At 50.1% G+C, this 12,109-nt stretch overlaps 1 protein-coding gene across 1 annotated transcript in view; it reads left to right on the plus strand.

The window, feature by feature from the left end:
- Positions 1-683: 683 nt before the first annotated feature.
- LOC142557568 (galactosylceramide sulfotransferase-like) overlaps positions 684-12,109 on the plus strand; it is an 86,255-nt gene continuing 74,829 nt past the window's right edge. Inside the window, exon 1 of the mRNA XM_075669512.1 lies at positions 684-1,388. The gene's annotated coding sequence lies outside the window, so the exon portion shown is untranslated. The remainder of the gene's footprint in view (positions 1,389-12,109) is intronic.

Genomic DNA, 12,109 nt, shown 5'->3' on the forward strand with positions numbered 1-12,109 from the left:
CTCAGTCTTCCGAAACACCGGCCTCGGTCAAGTGGTCATTTCTGCGGCGTTTTGCGCAGCCGTCGACATGTCCAATGACCCCGCAGAGAATTCAGGGAACGAAGGAGCAATGAAGTGACGTAAAATAAGCTATTTCCTAGCCTAAGCTTCGCGAGACTTCGTTTTCCTCCACCCAGCCACGGGCCGTCCATTAGTCGAGGGAAACTGACATCGACACCTGTAGAGAGTGGGAGGGGAGGTGTGATACAAACTTGCCACCCGAGCTCTACCCAACCATTGCCGACACGTACGTGAACCCCTGCGAGAGAAGCGGCGAGGCGAGGGTAAAGGCAGCCAAGAAAGTGAACGCGTTCACACACACGCACACACACAAAACGTGCGAGGTAGGGAGGGCTCGAGGGGCAGCCAGGCAGGCTTGGCAGGCTGCCCGCCGAATTCGGTTTCGCCGAACGATTTTGCGATGATTTCGCCGCAGACCGGCAGACCAGTGGTGAGAAGGGTAGACTGCAAGAAAGGAGGAAAGAAACGAGAGAAAAATGAACAGATAACAGATAGATTGAAATAGGTGTGAGCGAGAGAACAAGCGTACCCCCGACGGCGGGTAGGACGACGTTTTCTCTCTGCTTCTCCACACTCTCTCGACTCTCAAAATAGCCAAGCCAAGCCAAACCGGCGCGGCACGACGAGAGAGGAAGTAGCGGGCGGGCGACGGCGGCGGTGAGGGAGGGTCCACCGCTCGGTTCGGCCGGCGCGCGCGATGGACAAACACTCGCTTGTGCACCACCGCTCCCAGCGAGGCGCGCCGCTTCCGTCCTGTGTGCCCGTCCGGCGTGTTTGCGCGCGTACGCGTGCGTATTCGATTGAAACTCGACTTGGCTGCTTTGACATAGCCATCGCTCCGTTTCGACGGCTCGTGATCAGCCACTGCCGAAAGAAACTTTCGTGCCTCCGGTTCGTCCCTCGACTCGAACTTCTCGCGCCGCGTGTCTCGTCTCTGAGGAAGAAGCGAGCGTGTGTGTGTGTGTGAGCGTGCCTTGTCCTGCCCACGGTGGTGCTACTACGTTCGTAGCCGAAAGTGTCGCGGCAGCGGTGACTATTTCGTCGCTTCGTACGTTGTGGCCGCGCCCACTCTTGATGTGAAGATCGACTCGAGGGAATCGCCGTGTTTGAAAGTGAGGCGCAGAAGTGCCGAGGTTCGCGACGAGGAGCTGTCTGCTTCTCCTTGCCGGCCCGACGTTGCAGCCTTTCTCCGAAGCCGGCAAGTGGTCGCCAATTGGGAGCGGCAGCTAAACGAGCCGAGTGATCGGTGGTGATGGATCGCGTGCTCGAGCCGTCAGCACAGCGGAAGCCGTGCTCTTCGCGCTAGATCGTCGTCTCGTCCCGATGCTGTGAGTACGCGCACGCTCCTCAGTCGCTTTCTCCGACTTCCGATCGAACGGGTGTAGTGCTTGCGTTCGTCGTGGTCTGCCGTCGAGCCATCTAGCGACTACGGCACCGATCTGTTTTTGTATGGCGAAGGGCATCATCTCTATTTACGATTAGCACCTTTCTTGCTCGACCTGGAGCAGTTTGACGCTATCTTATCAGTCCCGGTCAACAGTGTGTGGTAGTTCCAGGCAGAACGCGCGCCGAGATGGCTTTCTAATTTGTGACGTCATGTGCAGTTAGCACCTGTGGTCGTTCGCGCGCAGCTTAAGCGCTCAAGCAAGGGAGCGAATGTGCCTTCTGTTAAGGCAGCGATGTTTGTTGATTACATATGCGTTGCATCAAACAATGGTACACATCGACTAAACATTGCACGGCTCCGTGCGTCGTTACCGGTTCGTTTACTTTACTACGTCCTGACATTTTGTCAGACGAATAAAAAATGTCCGTGCGCCCTAAAATCTACTTTACTTAAGCAGGCACTTTAAAAATATTGGAAAAAGAAGAAAAACTCCTGCTAGTGTTTCAGGGAGCCAAGGTAACTCGCAAAGCCGATGCCAATGGCAGTGGCTGTGACATTGCGCTGCTAAAATTGAGGTCGCGGGTTCGATCCCTACCTCGGCGGGCGCAATTCCGAAAAATCCGGCGTGCCTCGTAAAACAGGTCGCGGCTATGGCACGCGTAAAACCGAAGCATTTAATTACGAAATTTTAAGTCGGCGCCAACATCCGGGTTTGCCACCAGTTGCGCATGCGCTATAGCAGCAAACGTGCGCGTGAAAAACGAGCACCAACCGATGAGTGCGCGGATTTCCTGCTGAAACAAAAAAAGATTGTTATATGTATTCCTTACACAGAAGCCTGGGCGCTTCGCGGACGTGTGACGGCTTATCGCTTTAGTGCAGGATGTCTCGGAAGCAACCCCGGAATTGCGGTTGTTCGCTGTACCTCCGTCCAGCGTTTTTTTTTTCCTCTTTTTTTCGAGAAGTCGTCGTATCTTCCGTCCGGGAAAGTCACGTGCGCGCTGATGAGCTCATTTCTTTTATATATATGTTATTTTCCTTCTATTTCTTTTGTTACTGATTTTCGCAATCCTCTACTAATATTAGAGTTTTGGCCACGTCACATTTCACTGTTTGGGTGTCCACTAATACCTGAGAAAACCTGTTTGCCTGGATAAAACAGCGACTGTGGAGGAATGACAAACTGTAATTTTCTTGGAAGGGCATGCCCGTAGTCAGCTTCAGAGATGAGTCATTTTGCTTTACATACAGCAGCCGCTGCTTGGTATTCATTTCATACAGGAGGCTATCGTTGTACCGTAGCTTGCATTTCACATGTTTTGCACATTTCAAATAAACGCGCGCATCGTGTACGGAATGCCGTGACGATCGTCTTTGGTGAACGCGGTAGAGCTACGCGGTTCAGGGACGCCGCAAGTTAAAAAAAAAAGAAAAATTCTGTGCTCTTCTCCTGGCCTTTCCGGTGCCTCTCTGCGCATCGCGATTTCAAAAGGGTGCTCTGGGTGAGGTCAACTGGGCAAACAATGTCGACTGGTCAAGCTACGAGAACCTACGACTTCCGGTTCTTCTGCTATAGCGTGCCTCCATGCAGCTCTTGCAGTTGTAGTCAATTGTGTTGCTTGCGTGTGTGCACACGTGCTACGTGTTTAGGTTTGCGATTCGCACTGCCACGTCACTCGTGTTATAAGTGCACGTTTACAAAAGGTAAAAAAAAATGGCTGTGGCTTAGGTAAGGTTAAGCCCAGGATGCGAAGCATACTAGCCTTTATTTTAGTTGTTGAACCACTGTTTAGCCTGGTGAACTGCTGTTGCTTGGCTATATTTGGTTCGGCTAGACGAAGAAACAACTCATGCAGGCTAGTGCACGAGCTGAGACCCGGCTATGTAGCTACGCGGCCGCAAGCGAGCGCACGAGTTGAGCCTCCGCTTTTGCAGCTGTTATGACGTCATATGGTAGCTACGCGGCCGCGCGCGGCGCAGCAAGGAAGAGCGTGGTTGTGCGGCTAGTATGCTTCGCATAAAAAAGAGCAATTTCGGCAGAGACACTTGCGACTGCTTACGTGTGGGAACGCGAAAGCTTTAAACCGTTTGTAGACCTCGGAACGTCACGAATGCGCTCATTTTTATGCACTCGTGACGTGGCGCCACTTCCTCCCCATTGGCTGCGCCGTCACGTGTCCCGTGACGGCGCAGCCAATGGCGTGGCTAGGCCACACGTTTAGTCGCCCGGATGGCTGCGACGTGACGTGTGCAGTGACGCATGCGCTAGGCACGCCTTTAGACAGTCAGAACCAACGTTACTAGATTAGCTAGTTAATCTATAATTAACGTTGGCCAGAACCGTGGAGCCGCCGTGGCGTCGGAGAAGCGTGCTCGTCTCGCGCCCCGGAGGTCCGGGTTCGACTCCCACACAGACCGAAATGTACCAAATTTTATTTCAAAGCCGTTAATTTACTTTGTTTACAGGAAACTTCCCGAGACACTCGACGTCAGTCCGAGCATTTCTTGACGTGTTTTTACTCTTTGTGCTGTCGGCCATTTTGGTGCCTTCTTACGGTCACGCCTACTGCGACAGATTTTCGCTCAATGGGGCATACATTGTTTTCGCAATAATAACACACGCGCACACAGACACACACAGACACTTAATTCAAGCCCCTTTTTCCGCACTGACACGATGCTTCGCCTCTCGTTCTTCTGGGAGACGCCGGTGATGCATACGGCAATGGCGCTTCTCAGCGAAACTCGGCAGTATATAGTACCATGTTACTGTTAAGACGCCGGCGGGTAGAGACGCCTTCTTCCGTTTTCTTGTCATTTCTCGTTTCTGTTTAGCTTTCTGATTTCTATTGCAACATACCTTACAGGTTCAGAAGGGCATTGCCTAAGGGAGCATACACAGAAATCGTGATCGCAAGAACTCACGAATTATGTAAGAACAAATTATACACCAATAATTATTAAAAAAAAGCAACAAACTTGGGCGGCGGGCTTTCGGGCCTCAAACCACGTATTCTAAACAAAACGGGCAGTGAACCGCACTTCCTTCACAACACGGGGTCCATCGCGTCACTGCTTCACAGGAGCACGGGCCGGCACAGCAGCGAGAAGGCGAAAATCGCTGAGTCGTGGTAACTGCTTGCGGACGACGTGTTCTTTTTTTTTAACAAGAGAAAGAAAAAGAAATCACCGCCCAAGCACTTTGCACGGATGTTTAACCAGCGAAGCTGAAACGTGCGGCCCCGGTGTTTATCGCTGGACAATCCCGACGGTTCATTAAACGACGGCTTCATAGGCTGCCGGATGCTCGGTACGCTGTTGCTGCTTGTGCTTGGCTGCACGAGCCTGTTCTCGTGCCCGGGCTGCAGCATCGGCACGAGGTAGACGAGCTCGTTCCCGGTTCTGCTCGCGGCGTTGCTGATCGAAAGCTGCCTGCTCCTCCGGGGTACGTATGACGCGCGGCCCACCCATTTCGGAGCCGGAGAGAAACTGCTGCGCGCGCGCTCGGCTGCGACGGAGGGCAACGACGTCACTACTGGCGCAGCTAATCCAATACCACCACCTGAGCACAAGGCCTTTTCACTCCGATCCATGACGCCATGTTACCTGGCCCGACTGCCATAGAATCTAATGGGGGTGCTCCCGAGTGGGCAATAGTGATTTTGACGTCGCCGCTTTCATCACGCCAGCCTCGTCGATGGAATTCCGCCGCAATGGAATGGAAATTTTCGGCCAGGTAGCGTGACGTCATGGATCGGAGTAAACAGGCCTTGTGCTATCTAGGTGGTGTTGGCTACTTGCGCGCCTCTCTTTCCTCCCCCCCCCACCCCCCGTTTTTTTTCTTTCGCGCAAGCGCATGCGGCTTCGCTGGAGGAGTTTTCGGCGTACAGGCGACGGAAGAACGAACCGGCTAGCCATATACAGCTTCGCTGTAAAAACGCAGAAGGTGGAGATCGTGACGTAAACGTGACGTGCGCCCTCGGCTCTAATAGGGAGCAGTGCAGGAGTACAACGTCACTGTGGGCACTGGTCGCGGTAATGGGACAGATCTTCTGCAGTCGAGAGGGTAGCTCGCCCGCTCACACCATCAGCTTGCAACATTTAATTTGCTTCAACTTCAGCTTCTACTAAATTAGCTTGTTTCTTCCTTCCTTTCGTTCTTTCGTTTTTTTTCCTTTCCTTTTTTTAGTTATTGCAGCAGATCACTCCCTGGACGTCCTTGCACGACTTCCAGCATATAACCAGAGTTTCTGTCCAGGCCTTGTGTGAGGGGCTCTTCAATAATTAAACGCCTTAATGTGCCGTGTCGTAGCCTTCATTGTTTTTATTCGTAGGATTCGCCGTGAGTCACGTGGTAGTAAAAGATGTCGAAAGGGGGCATCAAATAAACGCACACGGCCCCGTGTGGTGCAGGTACTGGAGCAATGCTGACCTTTACTCAGCGGGCATGTAGTCCTCTAGAACGTTAGGCTTCAGTTTGGCCACCTTGTGACTCTTGCGCCTAATACCGTGAACGTACCATGCATGGGCACAGCCACACGCACAAAAAAAAAAGTGATGAATGTCCGCCGTAGACACAGGAACCGGGCGCTTAGTAGACGTCGCAGATTTGTCGATTCCGGATGTCCGCCAGGTTGCAGCAGGTGAAGTCGTAGCTGGCATTACGCTAACCTTATATACATGTCGTTCTTAATTCGTGTTAATATATATATGCACCAAGGCTGTTACAGTCTGCGCCAGCCTTCGTGGCGCGAGTCTTTTCGACTGCGTCAGAGACGGCAACGTTTGCTACGTGCGCGGTCTGCGTGACTAAAGCAAACGCGTAGCTTTCGATTTCGACGCACTCTCGGCACCGAGGCAGGAAACCCATCGATCTGCGAGTTCCGATCGATCACCTAGTGGCACAATTGGTTTGCCACAAGTGAATGTACCCGAGAATCTGCGTGTCCGCTGTCTTCCTCCCTTTTTCTTTTTTTTTTTTTTTGCTTTTCCGTAGAAGTGTGCGTGCGGAAAATATAAAGTGCGCTGCATTATACAGGAAGGTTTCTTTTTCCTTCTCGCGATATTTCCGTCATTGCCTTCATTAATTCTAATGTATTTGTCGCGTGTCACAAACCACTGGCATATTCGACTGGTCACTTTCGAGCGTTCTCGCCGTGCTGTTTGCATTATGGCCGCATGGTCGAAATCGAGTGCTCGGAGCACGTTCCCCCATGGTTTATTCAGAACGCCAACCCGCCGTGGTTTGTCAGTGGCTATGGTGTTGGGCTGCTATATGCAGGGGGTCGCGGGATCGAATCCCGGCCAGGGCGGCCCCCCATTTAGGTGGGGCGGAAATGCGAAAAACACCCGTGTACCTATAGATTTAGGTGCACGTTAAAGAACCCCAGGTGGTCAAAATTTCCGGAGTCCTCCACTACGGCGTGCCTCACAACCGGAAAGTGGGTTTGGCACCTAAAACCACATAATTTAATTATTCAGAGCGCCGCGCTCTCACCTTCGATCTGGGAGCGCGCGACCGAGGTCCGACAGAATACCCTGGCCACCGCGGCTCGTCCGATCGTTCTGGAATTAGCTGAACGTTCGATTGGTGCAGGCTTTATCACACTCCGATGTCGAGAGGCCTCCGCATCGTTTCAAACCGAGTTGGAGCGCGCTATATACAGGAGCTGTATACTCGAACGCACCGTGAGTCGCGGTTTGTTGCACATTTTTGTTCAACGTCGAAAAATGTCGATTATCGATAAGTATCGCGAATAATTTTCGCGTTTACGTATTACACTTAGCGGTATGCCGCAGACATAAGTGGCAGCAGTGCGCCACTATTGCATAGCGACAACTTGTGACGCTTTGTTCAACCACGTGTTGAAAACACTTTTTTTTTTTTTTGGTATTGCACGAGTGTGGTCGTCGAAGGAAAACGAACAGAACGGCCTATGTTAACGATTACGCTACTGTCGGATCTTTACACCAGCAGCTAAGTAGCCTACGGATGGTCGTCGCGCGATATCGTCACCGTGTGCTGTGGCTAAACACACGGCACCGGGAGATGGCGCCACCAGCACCTCCGCTACCGTCTTCGCCTCGTGTATTCTCTAAACGGCGATGCGCGTACGAGCAAGTTTAATACCGTGTGACGTAGATATAATCAGCAGCGCTGGTGGCGCCACCTTGGGACTCTGAGCGCCGCCACAGAGTCCAAAAGTATTATCGCGGTGACTGACTATACGGGCTACTTAGCTGCCGGCACAAAAAAAAAGTTATTGCGCCGTGTCGTTCCTGCGCTTCGCTTTGATAACTAAATCGTGCGCTTCGAGGCACATATTTAGTGGTTTAAGAGGATATTTATGTACCGTTTGTTCTTTTACTGCGAAAAACGATGGAGAATGGAGCAGTTCACGGGCGAAACAAAGTAACAGATGGCCGATTGCCGTGTGTGTGTGTGTGTGTGTGTGTGTGTGTGTGTGTGTGTGTGTGTGTGTGTGTGTGTGTGTGTGTGTGTGTGTGTGTGTGTGTGCGTGTGTGTGTGTGTGTGTGTGTGTGTGTGTGTGTGTGTGTGTGTGTGTGTGTGTGTGTGTGTGTTATTCGACTAGACACTAGCAGCAGCCACGCTCAGCAAAGTTCGGGAGGGTTAGCAAAAAAAAAAAAGTTTATCTTTAAGAAATATTAAACGTTAACTGACGTTTTTCGCCGGTACAAGTACTTACGCTACGCTGGTTGCATGGTTCGCTGCCACAGTTCCTGTTTCGATTCACTTTCGGTGACCACTGAAGAATTCAGTGCGAGATCCGCCCACGAAACCGCTGTACAAACCTGCCCTGTGTGCGTCCGCGCTCCATGAAAGACGTGTTCCAGAGAGATTGCCGATGACGAAGAATAAGCACCTATAAGCACCTATAACCGGTACACCGCAACGGTGTACCGGTTATAGGTGCTGTCCAAATCCACGCCCCAGCCATGCCTGCCTCCGAGTAACAGAAACATGTCCCGAAGGCTGTGTTTTTTGGTAACTGTGTGCGCCGGAAGCAATTGCGGAGGCGGAAACACGTCATAGACGCCATGCTTTATACGCCATATCTACACATCTACTCGCGTCTACACAAAATACTCGTCGCACTGAACCGTGCGCGTGCACTGTCAAACTTGACTGGCAACGTGCCACTCCTGTGACGCCACTTCTTTCTTAATTCGCAGATTTCTCTAGTGTATTGATTGGTACGATGTGCCATTATAAAATTTTCAGTGTTTTACATTAATCGTAACATGTAATAAATTTGCCTTTCCGTCGTGTGCTGTTGTCGTCCCAAATGCCTTGCGAAGGGTTTATCGGCCCAGTCGAGCTGTCCATAACAGCGTTTAGCCGATGAAACTCTCCGAAACTGTCATTTCTGGGAAATGAATGATTTGATTTGATTACCTCATTCCCTTCTTCATTTATTACAGACCTTGCCCTAGTATTTCAGACATCATATTCATGACGCAGCGAAAAGAAAAACAAAAGAAAGGAAATGAAGCAAAGAAGGAATGTGTATGTTTTCGTGTCACTTTTCCGGGTTGCTGCGAGCAAAACATATTTGTTTTGCATATGGCTCGCATATGGCTCCAGCTACAGAGGCGCGGCGCCTCTATCCTTGCGCTTGTTTCTCCCGAACCTGCAGCCAAGCGTGTGCTGCGGCTTCGCTTTTGAGAGAGGTTGCAGTGCGCGCTCCCACAGCACAGCTGCATGCGCTATCAAGGTAGGCGCAATACAGGCTGCATGCGTCAGCGCTTCCTAAACACCCTTGCTGGACGCGGATCGCGTCGCCGTTTGGTACTGGTTCCTGCAGGGCGGTCACGTGACCTGTCGGTTAGAATAACAGCCGTCTACGTTTCCGCGAACTGCGTTGCTCGCTGCGGTGTATAGACGTGGTTGCACCATGCGTTTGGTAGCGGAGCCAATAGCGAGTTTTTTTTAAAGATTAGGGGGACGTATAAGCGTTGGGGGCCCCCAAGCGCTAGGGGGGCCCAAGCGCTTGCGTCTCCGTGATCTAAAAACTCTCTAATAGCTGTCTCGAACCACCAGAGGCCGTGTGCCGTTGCAGTACGAGTGAATGAACGAATCAGAGAAGAATTAATGAATGAACGAACGAACACTCGGGGGACGAAATAACGGATTGTACAAGAAATGGACAGATGAAAGAAAATCGAATGAAGTAACCAGAGAAAATGAAGAATGAGCTGACGCACGAATTAATGAAATAGCGAATGAATCAACTAATATTAAAGTTAAAGGATGGACGTATTAACAAGCGAACAAATTAAACGGTGAATGAATGAATCATTAAATGGATGAACGATTGAATTAACGTTGGAACGGATTAATGAGCAATTAATTATTGGACGAGAGAATGAAGTAAACAACGCATATGGGACAAAATAATGATTTATTTAGAGGACGGATAGATAGAAACAAAGGAGTAAGTGAGCCGATAGACGAATCAACGAAAGAGCGAGAATGTGTCAACGAATGAGTGAACGAAGGGATGAATTTACGACTAAGCGGAATAACGGATTAATGGACCATCGATGAAATAAGTGAAATAGAAGCAGAGAAATGATTTAGTGGACTGATGAATCAATGTAAGGGCGAGTGGTTCAACGAATAAGTGAACGAAGGAATGAATTGAACGAGCGAGTAAATGGAATAGCGAGCAAATGAACTAGTGGAGAAGCCGATGAAGTAGATGAGCAAATGTAAGTCGGTCACTAAATGCGTGCAGCGAATAAATTAACTATTTTGTTTTTTATTTGCTATATGGCGAAGGAGAAACCAAGGATTAAGATGTGGGAGAAAAGAGGATCTCATGGCGAGGAGGAGCTGTTGCTGAAACTTATAATTTACTAATCCATCTTAATTCAATATTCATATTTATAATAAAGTGAAACTCCGAATCATTGTTTTCTGGTAGAAGTATTCCTTCGAAACTTGCATTTTAGTTAATTTCGCGGTAATGGATTGGTTATTACGACATCAAGTGAAATTAAAAGTTTCATTTTTTGAATTCCTCACCAGAACCGTAGCTTTCGGGATTTCATACCGAGCGCCGATACGTCATAGTGTAAAGTCATGGGTTTCGAAGTGTTTTCTCATATTTGAGCCGTTTTTTCTCAGTGTAAACGTTCTTAGAACTTGCCAAGTTCAGTGCTGGGCTTTTCTAGAGCGCATCGTAGTCGGTCTTCACCAAGCTGAGGCCGTGGAAATCTGTGACGTCACGACGAGCTTAGGTGGAAACTTCAAGGCGGCGTCGCCACAAGTGGGCTGCCAATAGTGTTGTCTTTGCGACAAGAGTGGCCTTTATGGTATTGTAAACGGTTAATTTGCTGAAATAGCTGGGATTTTTTTTTCCTCTTTAATGTCCCTTTAAGTTAGCCGTATAGTTGAGTTGTATGCTTGCTGCGTCGCGGTAGGTTGTCTCAAACCTTTACTTCGACATGAGATGCCGGGAAACACAGGCAAGAATAGCCAAAAAGCCACAACTCTTCTTCAGAAAGAAGTGCTACGCAATATATACATGCCAGAGGAAAGAAAGAAAGAAAGAAAGAAACAATTGTTTATGAATCCGCAAAATGGAGGGAGACTTCATGAATGAAAAGAGGAGATTGCTCTTCGTGAGAGTGGCACAAAACTACAAAGAAACGCGTACGTATTTTTTTTTTCTTTTTTTTTTCCCAGACCGAAAGTCTCGTAGTAGAAGAAAATTCGTTTTGCTCGGTGGTGGGCCCGCAGAGAATAGGCCCTGCTCGACGTCACGTAGTGGCGACGTTAAAGGATAGCACACCAGCCGCCAAAGGCGAGAGTGAACAAGTGGACTCTTTATCGGGTGAACGTGGCCGGTGCCAAGAGATATACCAAGCATCGTTAAAAAAAGCGCAACGTTATCGGCGATCGTCGAAATCTGATGTATGCAGGTCAAGTGCGTCGGCTATACGTGTACATGGCTCGTATCGTAACTACGCTCTTGACTGGTTAACATCCCTACCTTCCTCATATATCCCTCTCTCACTCTCGCACTTTCTAGCGTAATTAATATTGGCCGCGTATGTTCCAGAATGTGTGCACTACCGTTCGCGTCGCGCGCGTAATTTGATTAAACGAGGTTATTTGGCAATGGACCAGCATTCGCAGCGCTTCCTGTAGGAAGCATGTAGCCATCTCCGGAGCTGCTGCTGTCGCGTGCGCCATTTCCGATAGCGTCACCGCGTTCTGCGTCGCGTGCCACGTAGTCGGGAAACGTAATTACTTCCTCTCTCCTTTGACGAGGAGATGCAACGTTGAACGCAGATGTTCGTGCTCCTCGCCGACTGACAGCCCGCGCGGCCGAACCGCGGCTGGCGAGAAATTTTGCGCGACCGAATTTAGGGGCTCGCTCGCGTGGCTTCGGTCTTGACAGGGTTGTAGCAGGCCCGCTTGCAGCTGCGCTTCCGTCGCGGGGTTTCCCTGCGCGAAAATTACCAGACGTAACTCTGGCGCTGCGATCGTCCAGCTTGTGTCTTCAGCCGTTCCTGTGGCGTTATTTGTTACGCTGAGGCTCTGTTTCAATACTCGCCTTGGATGGCTAAATAGGCATGCTAAGTGGACAGCGGTCATCTTACGTCTCGTTGCAGTTCTGACGAAGCCGGTGA

This window comes from Dermacentor variabilis, chromosome 9, assembly GCF_050947875.1.
Source record: "Dermacentor variabilis isolate Ectoservices chromosome 9, ASM5094787v1, whole genome shotgun sequence".
In the NCBI taxonomy this organism is placed as follows: domain Eukaryota; kingdom Metazoa; phylum Arthropoda; class Arachnida; order Ixodida; family Ixodidae; genus Dermacentor; species Dermacentor variabilis.